Source organism: Monodelphis domestica, chromosome 1, assembly GCF_027887165.1.
Source record: "Monodelphis domestica isolate mMonDom1 chromosome 1, mMonDom1.pri, whole genome shotgun sequence".
Lineage (NCBI taxonomy): Eukaryota > Metazoa > Chordata > Mammalia > Didelphimorphia > Didelphidae > Monodelphis > Monodelphis domestica.
This window is the reverse complement of record NC_077227.1, coordinates 244,060,768-244,075,077: the sequence shown is the minus strand read 5'-3', so window position 1 is coordinate 244,075,077 and position 14,310 is coordinate 244,060,768. Positions and strand designations below refer to the sequence as shown.

The following is a 14,310-nucleotide window of genomic DNA, read 5'->3' as shown; positions in this document are numbered from 1 at the left end:
CCACCTCACCCCTCCAAATGCCTGAGGGACTAACTGTAGCAGTCCACACCTGTCTAGGGGCAAGGGAAACAGTTATAGTGTGTACAGATTGTCTTAGAAGAGAGTATGCTCAGTCTTGAGCATGCTCAGTCTTGCACATGGCTGGGAAAGCCTCTGACCCTTGACCCCAACTTCCCACAGGTTAGGCTGGAAAACAGGTTTCTTTGTGTTCACCTGGTTAAGAGAAACCACACCTATGCCTTGTCGTTAACCAATGATAATCATCCCTATGTATTGTGTATATTTGCATATCAAAGAGATTAAATACAGCCACAGCAAGTTCCACCTCCTCTCTTCCTCTCTTCCCTCTCTTCCTCACTTGGATCTCAGCTCCCACTGATGTCTGTCCTTGCTGGAGCTTGGCCTCTGGCCTCTGGCCAAGCTCCATCTTTAATCCTTCTCTATCTCTCTCACCTGGGACCTGGCCTTCGGCCAAGCACTTTCTTTTCTTTATCATCTCTCCAACCTGTGTGGTATTAAGTTTGGATCACTGGATGGTACAAGCCTTCTGAGTAGTCCACTGATCAGAGTATTGCTGTGGCTCATTGATAATTAATAAGGCCTGCATTTCTGACTCATTCCTGTCACCTCATATCTCTAATTTGGCTCTACCATCCCCCTGGTGGTATCCAATACTTCTATCCTTCCTCTATCTTCCTACCTTAAAGCTTCTCTCCCCTCGGGAAGCTTTACTAACAATCTATAGGTCGGGTCCATACCATGATATAGCATCTGTCATAAAAAGTATAAAATCCCCAGAACTGATGTCATCCGAGGGACAGCTTTTCCATCCATGCTGTCCCCATGGAGGAACAGCCTTTCCATTCATGCTATCCTCCCAGGAACTGCTCCCCATCTTGCTTTCCCACTTTGCTATCGTCCTGGCCATTCTCAACATTACTTTCTAAATTAATAAATTTCTCTTTTTGTTTTTAAGCTAAGTTTTGGAGTCTTGCATTCCTGCAAAAGGTATCCTTCCCAAATCCCAAAGGTATCCTTCCTACCCATAACAAAATGAAGGTTTGGGTGAGGAAAGTGGGCAAAAGGGGTCCCTGTAGAATGGCATACTGACCCCCCCAAATTTCAGAGGTCCAGGTTCTTGACCTTGATCTCTCTTCTGGTCAGCTTCTGGTTTGGTCCCTACTCCTGGTCTAATCTAGTTAGAATAATGGAGTTCCAGACAAGTTGGGGAGTGAGGTGGAGAATGATCTTTGGAAAGGAGTTTTTTTTTTTTTCCCCTGTAGGTGGCTTCCTACAAAGTACCAATCAACAATATCTATGCTGAGTGAGAGATTTCAGGTTTCACTGAGAAGCAGTTGATGTCCAGAGGGACCCCCAGCCTTAGAGATCCTCTTTTCAGACTCTCAGATGGAGGAATGAGGTGATCTGGCAGTTTCTGAGTTCTCTCAGCTCCTGTTCTCTCACTGGAGTCTTGAGGTTTTTTCTTCTGCCCTTCCCCCACATGGCCTGTTCCTACCATTGCTATATCTGATTTCTCTCTTTTCCAAGTTCCTCTCTTACATTAGTTTAGCTTTGGGTTCATAAAACTTATTCCTAAATAACTATAGTTTTGAACATTTTTAAAGTATCAACACAAAAGACACACCCCTAAATCCCCAAAAATACTTTGTATGGGTAAAGAAACTGGCTGCTTCTTATGGTAAAGATATAAGTTGTTTCTCACTCAGGCCAAAAGTAATTAAGTGACCATTGTATTCTGAATGGGGTGGGGCAATCTTGTCCTCCATTGTATGATGTCTAGAAGAAACCTGCTTACTAAGTCCTACTGGGGAAAGGGGTAAGAGAAAAAGCCATCAGTGCCTCCCTCCAGCTTTCTTTTTGTTGTTGTTCATTTGTCCTTCCATTTAATATAATCATAAATTGTGATTTAAAAGTAGCTAAACTTTCCATATTCTTGGATCCAGATATCTCACAATATGACAAACTTCATGATCTAAAATATAGAAATAGAGATCCAATATATGTCAAAATAGATATAGATGCCTTCTTCCAGGTGATATAGCAGCCTTTAAAAATTATTTAAAGTATTTTCCCATGATTACATGATTCATAATACCCCACCCCTGCTCTCTTCTCCCCCCTTACAAAGTTCCATTGGGTTATACATTATCATTGTTCAAAACATATTTCTATGTTATTCATATTTACAGTAGAATAACCCTTTAACATCACAACCCTAATCACATCCCGATTGCACAATGTGATTGAGCATATATTTTTCTAATGCATTTCTAGTTCTTTCTCTGCATATGGATAGCATTCTTTCTTACAAGTTCATCTGGATTGTCCTAGGTCCTTGAATTGCTGCTGGTAGAAAAGTTTATTACATTCAATTGTATCAGTCTCTGTGTACAATGTTATTCTGGTTCTGCTCCTTTCACTCTGCATTAATTCCTGGAGGTCATTCTAGTTGTAAAAATAAAAATGATAATGGTGAGCTACATAAATATAGATTAAAAAATACTGTACAAAACTGTTAAAAAAAACTGTTCAGATACTTTTGATAGATGTAATCAAAAGTATCCTCAGTGATGAAGTTAAGCTCAAATGTGAATTTCCCTTCAGGGCCAGGCTCAAGGATGCTAAAGAAACTCTTATTATAAAAATAAAATATTTATTGAAATATATAAGATAAGGAAGGATTTCTAATTCTAAGGGATTCTAAATCCACCCAAATAAACTCCCTGGTTCCACAAGGAACAGCTTCTCCTATGTTTCACAGTCTACACTACTCCTCCCTGATCTGACTAACCCAAATTTATATTATCTAAATAAAAACTACCACTATTATCCTTATAATTCTTAACTTAACCTTCAAATTATAAAATAGCAAAGGCTAGCTGGTTGAGTCTCAATAATAATGAAGTTAGAACTCTGAGCCTTAACAGACTCAGATTCCAAACCAACAACCCAGTTTTTCTTTGGTCTTCTCAGACTTAAACAATCTATAAAAACCACAATATATATTCAATAGTGTTTCCCAATTTGGGAAAGGAAAACACTAAGCTTCTTCAGATCTTTCCCTCAGACAGAGAGAGAGGCAAAGATGTTACCTCCTCCAACCCTGAGAGAGAGTCTCTGAAAGTGCCTGTCTCTGCCAACTACCAGAGACCAACTCCCAACTGCCAGAGAGAGTAATTGATACAGAAAACAAAACAAAACAAAACAACAATAACAAAAAAAAAACCAGGGTTATAACTGTCAACATCTGAAATCAACATGCTCTCTCCCTCTGCTTCAAACTCCAGTTCTTTTTTCAAGCCAGCCATTTTACTTCTTATCTCTAAACTAATAAAGCGATACTTATTTTCTAAAATCATCCTTACACAGTTCACATGGAATTCTTCCATTTCTTTTTGCCTTTCAACACAATAATATTCTATCACCAACATATACCACAATTTAGTCATCCATTCTCTAATCGATGGACACCCCATCATGTTCCAATATTTTGCCACAACAAAGAGTGTAGCTATGAATATTTTTGTACGAGACTTTTCCCTTATTTTCTCCTTGGGGCATAAATTCAGCATTGGTATAACTGGATCAAAGTGCAGACATTCTTTTAAAGTCTTTTGCACAGAGTTCAAGATTGACCTCCAGAATGGTGGGAACAATTAACAACTTCACCAGCAATGTATTAGTGTTGCAATTTTGCTACATCCCCTCCAACATTTATCACTTTCCTTTGCTGTTATATTGGCCAATCTTCTAGGTATAAGGTGGTACATTAGAGTTGTTTTAATTTGCATTTCTCTAATCAGGAGGAATTTAAAACACTTTTTCATGTGCTTATTGATAGTTTTGATTTCATCATGTGAAAACTGCCTATTCGTGTACATAGACTATTTGTTGATTGGGGGATGGTTTAATTTTTTTTTTATAAATTTAACTTATTTCCTCATACATTTGAGAAATTAAACATTTGTCAGAGAGTTTTGAATAGAAATGTTTTCCCAATTTGTTACTTTCTTTATAATTTTGGTTGTATTGGTTTTGTCTATATAAAACCTTTTTAATTTGATATAAACAAGGTCATTCATTTTATGTTTTGAAATATTCTTTGTCTCTTGCTTGGACTTAAATTCATTTCTTTCCCACAAATCAAACAGGTATACTAATCTATGCTTGGGTGTAAGCTTTTGATGTCAGTATGAACTTGATTAGGTCAGGTGCTGATCAGATTCTAACCCCAGGCTTAGGCTCACCTTTTTTGGCCTCAAGGTGTTCTTGATTCAATCAGACACACCCATGATTGCTCTGTCCTAGAGCTCAACCCTTAGTTTGGGGCAAAAAGATGCCAGGGAGGGTCCCCCTAAGAACTGCTTTCTCACCCCAAACTGTGGATTATGTCTTCATCCCAAGCCCAGATTGGGATTCCTGGCTTCGCTATGGGCCCTCATGGATTGGTCCCCTTTGGCCCAGATTACCCTGGGCTGGGACTCTGCACTTTCTCACAGGTTTTCAATTTCAAGGAGTGTTAGTTGGCTTGAACATCTTTTTGCCTGGCAAGATCTCAGGGTCTGACTTAGCTTAGACTTAAGTTCAGAACCTGTGAGAACAAATGTATGGGGTGGTGGGGGATGGTTTGCTCTTGGTTTGTTTTTCACTCGCTGCTATGCCCCCTGCTAGCTCTGCTCCCCTCTCACCACAGTTCCCCAGATGATCTCTGACTATCTTTTAGGGTTTTCTTTTTTTGAAGTCTGTTTCTCTCTGTCTCTGTTGGTTCTTTCACTCCTGTATTTGTTTTGTGGTGATATTTTACTCTTGGTAGGAGAGGATTTTTCTGGTGAAATGGTAAGCTGCAATTGTAGTTACTCTTCCATCTTGGTTCCACCCCGAGAAGTTTCCTTCCAGATTTTTAATTAGCAACTTTGGTGAACTCTGTGCTGCAGGGACAAGTGTACTGCTTCCTTAAGGCACTAGGTCCTTGGCATGAGGGCCCATTGAGAGGTCTATGCGTGCCATCTCTGGCATGTCTGCCATAGGTTTACCATCACGGGTGTAGAGCAATATCTCCTACTTTATGGGTCTATGACAGACAGAGAGAATGATACCAGAGGTAAATTAAGGGAAATAGTATAGTTTTCCTGACAGTTCTTTGGAAAAGGGGATGATTTATGACTGTAAAAGATGACAAAGACCATAAAAAGATGAAAAATACAGAATTTTGATTATAATAGATAAAAAAAGTTTTATACAAACAAAATCAGTCAACAAATTTAGAAAGGAACAACCAACTGGGGAAAAAATTATAGCAAATACCCATGATAAATGACCAACTTCTCAAATTTATACATAACTAAGTAAAATTTATACAAATACAAGTCATTTTGAATTGACAAATGGTCAAAGGATATAAACAAGTAGTTTTCTGATGAAGAAATCAAAGCTATAAATAATCATATAAAAATGTCCTAAATCATTATTGATTAGAAAATGCAAATTAAAACAACTTTGAGCAACCACTTCACACTTGTCAGATTGGCCAAGATAACAGAAAAGGAAATTAATAAATATTGCAGGGGATGTGGCAGAACTGAGACCCTAATATATTGCTGGTGGAGTTGTGAACTAATCCAACCTTTCTGGAGAACAATTTGGAGCTATGCCCAAAGGGCCATAAAACTCTGCAAATCCTTTGCTCCTGTAATATTGTGAAGAGAGAATTAACTCTCCCTTTGTCTATTTTTAGTTGATCAAATCAAGAACTTAAAGTATCCTTGTTGTAATGAGGAAAGGAGAGAAAGGGGTGCAAGCAGGAAACAGAAAGGAGATTTTGAAGAGAGATAACCATGCTGGATCTGACCACATGCTCTAGAACTGTAGAAATTGAATTCTGAAACATGAGGAATAGATAAAGGTGGATACCAGGAATAACAGGGGTCTCTGACTTCCTGTTGCTGTGACAGTTTGAAGCTGGATACTTTCTCTTACTCATTACCTCTATGAGCAGAGGAGAGTTTGTGGTTTCCTATCCCTGAACTACTCTGGTGTTCCTGTTTGAAGAAATACATCATTTCTTGAGATCCAAAAGTGTTTCATGTCTACTGAGAGAGTGTTCCATGATGTGTTGAAGATTGTTGCCAGCAAGCCAGTAAACTGTCTGTTGTGTGGAGTCCTGAAACCATCGAAGGCCCAACCCTGATAGGGTTGTAACCTAACATAAAGGGTTCACCCCAAAACTACTATTAAGGACTTGATAGCTTACCAAAAGTTATCTGAGACGATTAATAGCATCAGACAGTCACATAGCTGGGAATTTTAGACAGACAGAGTAGGGATCTAAGGAGCTTGAAGACAAACGAAGAAATTCCCATGCAGAGATTGCAGTGGTGTGAATTTAGCTAAATAATATATTCAGTCTCAACCCTAAAAATGTACGTTTAACAGCTAGAACCATTAGATTTAGGGAAACCTATTTCTTAATCCTCCCCTCAATCTTACAGTGTTTAAATAACCCCTTGTCCTGTTTGAAAATCTGCCTGGGAGTCTGAGCAGCACGCTGACCTTGTAAGGAGACTCACAGGTCCATTGTGAATACCTTGGTATCTCACCATCTATATCAACTATCCATCTATTTCACTAATTAGTAGCTAGCTAATCATTAGGTAAGAGAACTCACAAGTCACTCACTAGTTCACACCCCCAAAGGCCACAAACACTGCCCCCCTTGGGCAGTGCTAGGCAAATTGGGAGACTGCAATTGGTTCCTGTGAAAAGGGAGAGAGACAGGATATGACATGGGGGAAAAAATGGGGTATAAAAGAAGAGACTAATATGGTCTGGTCTCGTTCCTTCCTTGGTTTTTGGAGAGACTGGTTCCTTGGAGACAATTCCTGCGTGGCTTTTGGAGAGACTCTTCCCTTGGATTCTGCATTGGTGAGCCAGACTGAAGGGAGGCTCTAAGAGGTCATCACTTTGTCCTCGACTTGTCCTTGACTAGAGCTTTCTAAGCTGGAGAGGCTTGCTGGTTGATAGACTCGGGCTGAAGGAAGAAACTTGCATTGGTGGATTTCTGGCTGAAGATGTTACCAGGAATTCCATGTGGAGATTGGAAATTGAGGGAGCCCATGCTGAGGGCTGAACCAGACTTCAATGGAGCAGTATTTAGAGTGGTAGCCTAGACAGGGCTCTGTCTCCTTCCTACATTTCCCACTTTTAATATATCTACTTTATAAAATAAAAGCTGCTAACAGTCATTTCTGACTTAAGAGCTAATATTTTTAAAACAGAGACCAAAATATCACTTTATAATTCTAATATTGAGTAAAACCTAATTTTAATTCATACAATGCCCCTACTAGATCTGCATCCCAAAGAGATTATAACAAAGATTAACAGTTATACTTTTAAAAATATTTATAACATTTATTTTTGTGATGGTAGCAAATGGGAAATTGAGGGGATGTCCATTAATTACTAAATGGTTGGACAAATCGTGGCATAAAATTGTAATGGAATATTATTGTGCTATGACAAACAATGAGCAGGAATATATTCAGAAAGTTCTGGAAAAATCTAAATGAATTGATGCAAAGTGAAATAAGTAGAATGAGGAGAACCTTGTACATAATAAAAACATTATATAATGATCAACTGTGAAAGTCTTAGTTACTTTCATCAATACAATGAGGCAGAGCAGTTTTGATAGACTCATGACAGAATGCTATTTTATCCTCCTCCTAATAAAGAACTGTTGGGAGTTGGAATGCAGATCAAAACATACAATTTTCCAGATTAGTTTATGTTTTTTATTTTTATTTTTTGTTTTATATGAATATTCTTTCACTACACTGACCAATATAGAAGTATGTTTGCATGATGATACATGCATAATCCAGATAAAATTGCTTACCATCTCTGAGAAGGAAGAGGAAAAGGAGGGAGAGAGACAATTTGGATGTTTTAATTTTGGAAATAATATGTTGGAAATTCTTATTACCTTTGAAGGGGAAAAAGATATATCTTTAAAAAACATTATGGGTCTGGTGGTTGAATGAACCAGTCATTCCAGCAATATAAATTTTCTAAGAATACTGTCTGAATTTGAAACATCAATATCTTTGAGTTTAAATGAGAAATTTTCTAAGCTTTCTGAAAAAGTTTTTAAAATCCTCATTGATCTATTTATCTCCCTTCATTTATGTCAAGTAAATATTCTCCATCTTACTGATGGAGAATTGTTAGCAAAGTTAGGATACTATTCTGTTCTGGTATATTCACAAGGTTAATACAAGAATAGCATGAATATTTAGTGAATATTTGATGCAGTTGGTGCATATGTGACTTCACACTTTGACCCTTTGAGAATGACAATCTTCATTCAATGCTGAAAGAACATTTTAGGAAAGACATAGGAAAAAAAAAACTACAAACAATCAAACAAAAACTGCTTGATCATTAGATTATCCCTTGACAATCCCTTGTAGAGTTCCAAGGTCGGGGGTGGGAGGTTCTTAAAAATTAAAAAGTGAGACAACTTCTTGTTCACTTTATTTTCTTTGATTTGATAGAAATACTCTAATACTTTCAAGTAGGTTTGAGGGTTTGGATAGGCCATTTTTACTCTGCAATTATTGCAAAGCCTCTCAATTGACATCTAGAGTAGAAGAACTTTATTAGATATGACTGTGCTGTGGTACTTAGCTGTCTTTTCTACTTTGTTTCTTTTCTAAGGTGAATAAACATCAGTCTTGAGGCTGACATGCTGAGGCTTAGAAGTGACAATGAATTTGAAAGCTATAGACATTTTGGAATCATTTATTGAAGACGACTGATTGCAAGAATTATTTCTTTATGAGAGAAGATAACCATCAATAAGAGAAGAAACTAAATCCCAGATCTCAATTTGCCAAAAGATATTTACTTTAAATAAGACAATGCAGAACCAAGATTAAATGTTACATACTTAATCAAAACTCTTAAAACTACTTTATGTTTTGATGAGGCTTAAATATATCTCTCAATTTAGTGTTGCAATTATTATGTTAATAACCCCCCCAAAAGACACTTGCTGAATTATATCAATGTAAACTGAATATTTTATGGTTGGAATTTATTTTATATTAGTAAATAAAATTTTTATCTTCAACTTGATTTATATTATGTACTGAGTACATATTTACCTTCCTACTTTAGGGAGACTTCAATACTAACCAAAAACTTAGTGAAAAGTAATTTTCATCAGAGCCACAGAATTTTTAGGTGAGATGGAATAAGAAGTTAAAAAATTTGTGTTAAAGAAACCTAGTCTATTTCATATTAGGGTGCAGCTCCCACAAGAATAAAGTTAGATGAATGATGCATTTGTGTTAAAAGCAAATGTACCTTAGTAAGGAAGACAGAGGGGGTGAGGGGAAAAATCCAACCCAATTGAATGAGGATGTTAAAATTAATGTTCAACACATACTATCATCTAAAGAACATGATATCCTCAACTTTTATATTAGAACTACTGAGTTATTAAGTTATGGAATTCCTTTAACATTAAATATTACATATATTGAAAAGTCTAATTTATGATAAGAAAACCTTTCTAACAAAATCAAATTATATAAGATAAGAAGATAGCCTCTAATTTGTTCAGCAAAAACAAATGCATTACATAAAAAGAGAATACCTTCCAATATGGTAGGCAAATCATTTCTGGATCATAGCTAAATTTTAAGTGATTATTTTCACATTGTATTTATTTTAATATATGGTTTTCTCCTCTCTACCTAATCCAATTTTCTTTAACAAATACTACATTTTAACCCTGGTGCAAGGAAATATCAACTATATCTGACAATACGTATAATATTGCACCTATGTGCACACATGCGCACTATAGAATTTTAAATGGATAAATGTTCTAAATATAGAAGTTTTTGCATTAAAAATCAGTGGAGAATACAATTCATTTATTTCAAAATTAATTAAATGAAGTACTAAGATCTGGGCAAGACAGAGAAGATATTCTAAAAATTAAAATAATTTATTTAAATTATATAAAATGTAAGTTGCATAAAAATATAAGAAATAATAAGAAAATATCTTAGTATGAAAACATTTTTGCATTAAGGAAATGTGTTAAAAGTATGCCATCCTAAATCTATAGGTACCATGTAAATCTATAAGACTAAGGACAAATCACAAATATGTAAATGATCTAATGAAATTGAGTTTTTAAAGGAAGAACTAATATTTTATATACTGTAGAAAGAGTTAAAAACTGTAAGTCAAAGAAATGCATATTAGAGTAGCCCTTTTTGCAATGGTGCAAAAATGGTAAACATAGTCAGTTATGGAGAGGCAAAAATTATAATGTAACATATAATTAATATATTATTAAAACTGTTAGCTGTTATTAATTATTATTAAAACTGTTAAAACTGTTAGCTCATCCAACCATTCTAGAAAACATTTTGGAATTGTTTGAGGAAAGTATTAAAAGTTTCATTATTATGATCTAGCTGTATCAATACTTTGATGTGTGCCAAAGAGACCAATGACAGAAAGAAAGATTGTACATGGATCAAAAAACCTAAAGCACAATTTGGAGTAGCAAAAATCTGCAACAAATTATTTGTCAAATAACTAGAGAATGGTTAACCAAATTGTGCTGTGTGAATTTAATGTGAGGTTATGATGTAAGAACAGATAAAAAACCTTTAGAAGAATGTGGGGAATTACATGTAATGATTTAGAACAATGATGCAGAACTAAAAGAAAAATAGGCACAATTATTATTATTATTTAAATGAAGAAAATTCTAAAAGGTATTGAATTCAGGTCAATTACAATGACCATTTTTTATTAGTTGACAATATTTAAAATAATCTTTCAATCATGTAGTAAATTTGAAGTACTGAATGTTCAATATGCTCTTGTTCTTATTCATTCTAATACATGACTGTGCTTAAATATTTGAATTTTTGGAGAACAGAGAGGATTGTAGAGAAATAATATTGAATGGATATACATTGGAAAATCAATTATTTCAAAACAAAGTAGTAGAATATTAAAAATAAGAGGAATATCAACAGGATGGGAAGACTAAGAATGATGAAGACAAAACTATATGTCATTTCATAACTATTTGTTTATTAGATATTATCTTGAGAACTCTTTCAGTAGTGTGGTTGGACCAGAAACCAAAGTTTAATGAGTTCATGATTGATTTAATAGAAAGGAAATAAAAGCAAATATTCATTCAATATGATTGTCTGGGGATGAGAGTAAAGAAATTGGTTGATTGTTTGAGAGGACAAGATGAAACCTTTTCATTAATAAGAATAACAAGTAAACAAGATACTATAAAACAAAATCAAAAGAATGAAAAAAATTCAGAAAATATGAAGCATCTCATTCACAAAACAGAAGATCTAGAAAATTGTTCCAGGAGAGACAACTTAAGAATCATTGGTCTACCAGAAGACCATGGCAAAAGAAAAAGCCTGGACAGCTTACTACAGGATATTATCCAAAAAAATTGACCTGACATTTAAGAAAAAGAGGGAAAAGTGGAGATTGAAAAAATCCACAGATCACCTCCTGTATTTAATCCCCAACTGACAACACCCAGCAATGTTATAGCCAATTTCAAGAACTATCAGAACAAGGAACAAATATTACAAACTTCTAAGAAAAAGTCATTCAGATACCATGGAACCACAGTGAGAATAACACAGGGTCTAGCTGCATCTACACCGTTGGACCAAAAGGAATGGAATATGATATTCTGGAAAACAAGGGAATTAGGTCTACAACCAAGAATCAACTACCCAGAAAAACTGACTATATTTTTAAAGGGAAAAGTATGGTCATTTAACAAAATAGAAGAATTCCAAGCATTTGTAAAGAAAAGACCAGACCTGAAAATAAAAATTGATGCCAAAGCACAGAACTCAAGAGAATCATCAAAAGGTCATTAAAAAAGAAGGGAAAAAAGAAAAACAAAACTTTTTTTAAGAGACCCAAAAAGTTAAAATGATATGTATCCTTCTAAGAAAAAATGTCATTGGTAACTCTGAAAAAAAATTTATTATCACCTGGGCAGCTAGAAGAATTATACTTACAGGGAACAGTGACAAACTGTATAGGAGGAAATGGTAAGACACAAATATGTATAAAGATATATGTATGCATAAATACATATATATGTTTGTGTGTGTGTATATATATATAACTAGAGCTAAAAAAAGAGGTTAATATTAAAGAAATGGGAAAAGAAAAAAAGGTGGTAAATTTATATGTCACAAAGGAGCTTATAGCAGGAAGGGGGAGAACATTGATACATTGGAAGGGTAAAGAGGTTGGAGAAAGGAAATACCCAATTCAGTTGCATTGAAATTGACTCAAAGAGGGAAGAATAATCAAATACATTGGGGCAGAGAATTAATTTGCGCCCTATAGGGAAGTAGAAGGTTAACAAATGGACTGGTGGGGAGGGAAGGAGTTCAAGGGAGGGTGAGGGTGGGGGTTTAAAAAGACTGTAAAGAAAGAATGGGGGGAAAAGAAAGGGAAGTAAAATAAGGGTGGGACTTAGGGGGGCTGATTAAAAATGAAACATTGGTGTAGAAGAAAATAGTCAAAGAATAAAAGGCAGGAGTAGGAGTATAAATCAAAAAGTTGGGAAATACACAACTGATAATCATAACTCTGAATGTGAATGGAATGAACTCACCCATAAAATGCAAGGATATAGCAGAGTGGATTAGAATGCAAAACCCTGCCATATGCTGTCTACAGGAAATACACATGAAGAAGTTAGATACACATAGGATAAAAGTAAGAGGATGGAACAAAATCTATTGGGCATCAGCTAATGAAAAGAAGGCAGGAGTCACAATCATGATATCTGACAAAGGCAAAGTAAAAATAGATCTAGCTAAAAGAGAAAGGGAAAGTAATTACATCCTAATAAAAGGCACTATAGACAAAGAGGAAATATCAGTACTCAACATATGTGCACCAACTGGTATAGTATCCAGATTTCTAAAGGATAAACTAGTAGAGCTCAAGGATAAAATAGATAGAAAAACTATAGTAGTGAAAGAACTGAAACTTCCTCTATCAGAATTAGATAAATCAAGCCAAAAAATAAATAAAAAAGAGGTAAGAGGAGTGAATTAAATCTTAGAAAAATTAGAGTTAGTAGATATGTGGAGAAAAATAAGGACAAAAAGAAATACACCTTCTTTTCAGCAGGAAATGGTATATTCACAAAGATTGACCCTGTATTAGGGCATAAAAAATTGCAAACAAGTGCAAAAGAACATAAATAATAAATACAATGTGCTCAGAGCACAATGCAATGAAAATAATAATTAGTAAGGGTACATGGAGAGGCAAATCAAAAATTAATTATAAATTACACAATATGATTCTCCAAAATTGGTTAATTAAAGGAAAAATCATAGAAATAATTAATAATTTCATTGAAGAAAATGACAATGATGAGACATCCTTTCAAAATCTATGGGATGTAGCCAAAGCAGTAATTACAGGGAAATTTACATCCTTGAGTTCATATATAAACACATTCGAGAGGGCAGAGGTCAATGAAATTGGCATGCAAATTAAAAAACTAGAAAGTGAACAAATTAAAATCATCAGATGAAGACTAATTTAGAGATCCTAAATAGCAAACAAGAAATTAATAGAATTGAAAGTTAAAGAACTATTGATTTAGTAAATAAGACTAGAAGCTGGTACTTTGAAAAAAAAACAATTAAAATAGACAAAGTATTGGTCAAGCTAATTTAAAAATGGAAAGAAGAAAACCAAACTGATAGTATCCAAAATGAAAAGGGAGACTTCACCTCTAATGAAGAGGAAATTAAGGCAATCATTAAAAACTGTCATGCCCAATTATATGTCAATAAATATGGCAATCTAGGTGAAATGGATAAATATTTACAAAAATAAAAAAATGCCTAGAATAACAGAGGAAGAAATAGACTACTGAAACAACACCATATCAGAAAAACAAATTGAACAAGCCATCAAAGAACTCCCTAAGAAAAAATCCCCAGGCCCAGATGGATTCATGAATGAATTCTATTAAACATTCAAAGAACAACTAATCCCAATATTATACAAACTATTTGATAGAAAAAGCAAAGAAGGAGTTCTACCAAATTCCTTTTATGACACAAAAATGGTACTGATTCTAAAGCCAGGCAGGTCAAAAACAGAGAAAGAAAACTATATACCAGTCTCCTTAATAAATATAGATGCAAAAATCTTAAATAGGATACTAGA

General features: G+C 34.8%; 1 long non-coding RNA gene across 1 annotated transcript in view; it reads left to right on the top strand.

The window, feature by feature from the left end:
* LOC103102414 (uncharacterized) overlaps window positions 1–9,201 on the top strand; it is a 143,124-nt gene extending 133,923 nt beyond the window's left edge. Inside the window, exon 4 of the long non-coding RNA XR_008914951.1 lies at window positions 8,740–9,201. This is a non-coding gene — a long non-coding RNA (uncharacterized LOC103102414). The remainder of the gene's footprint in view (window positions 1–8,739) is intronic.
* The last annotated feature ends 5,109 nt before the right edge of the window (window positions 9,202–14,310 follow it).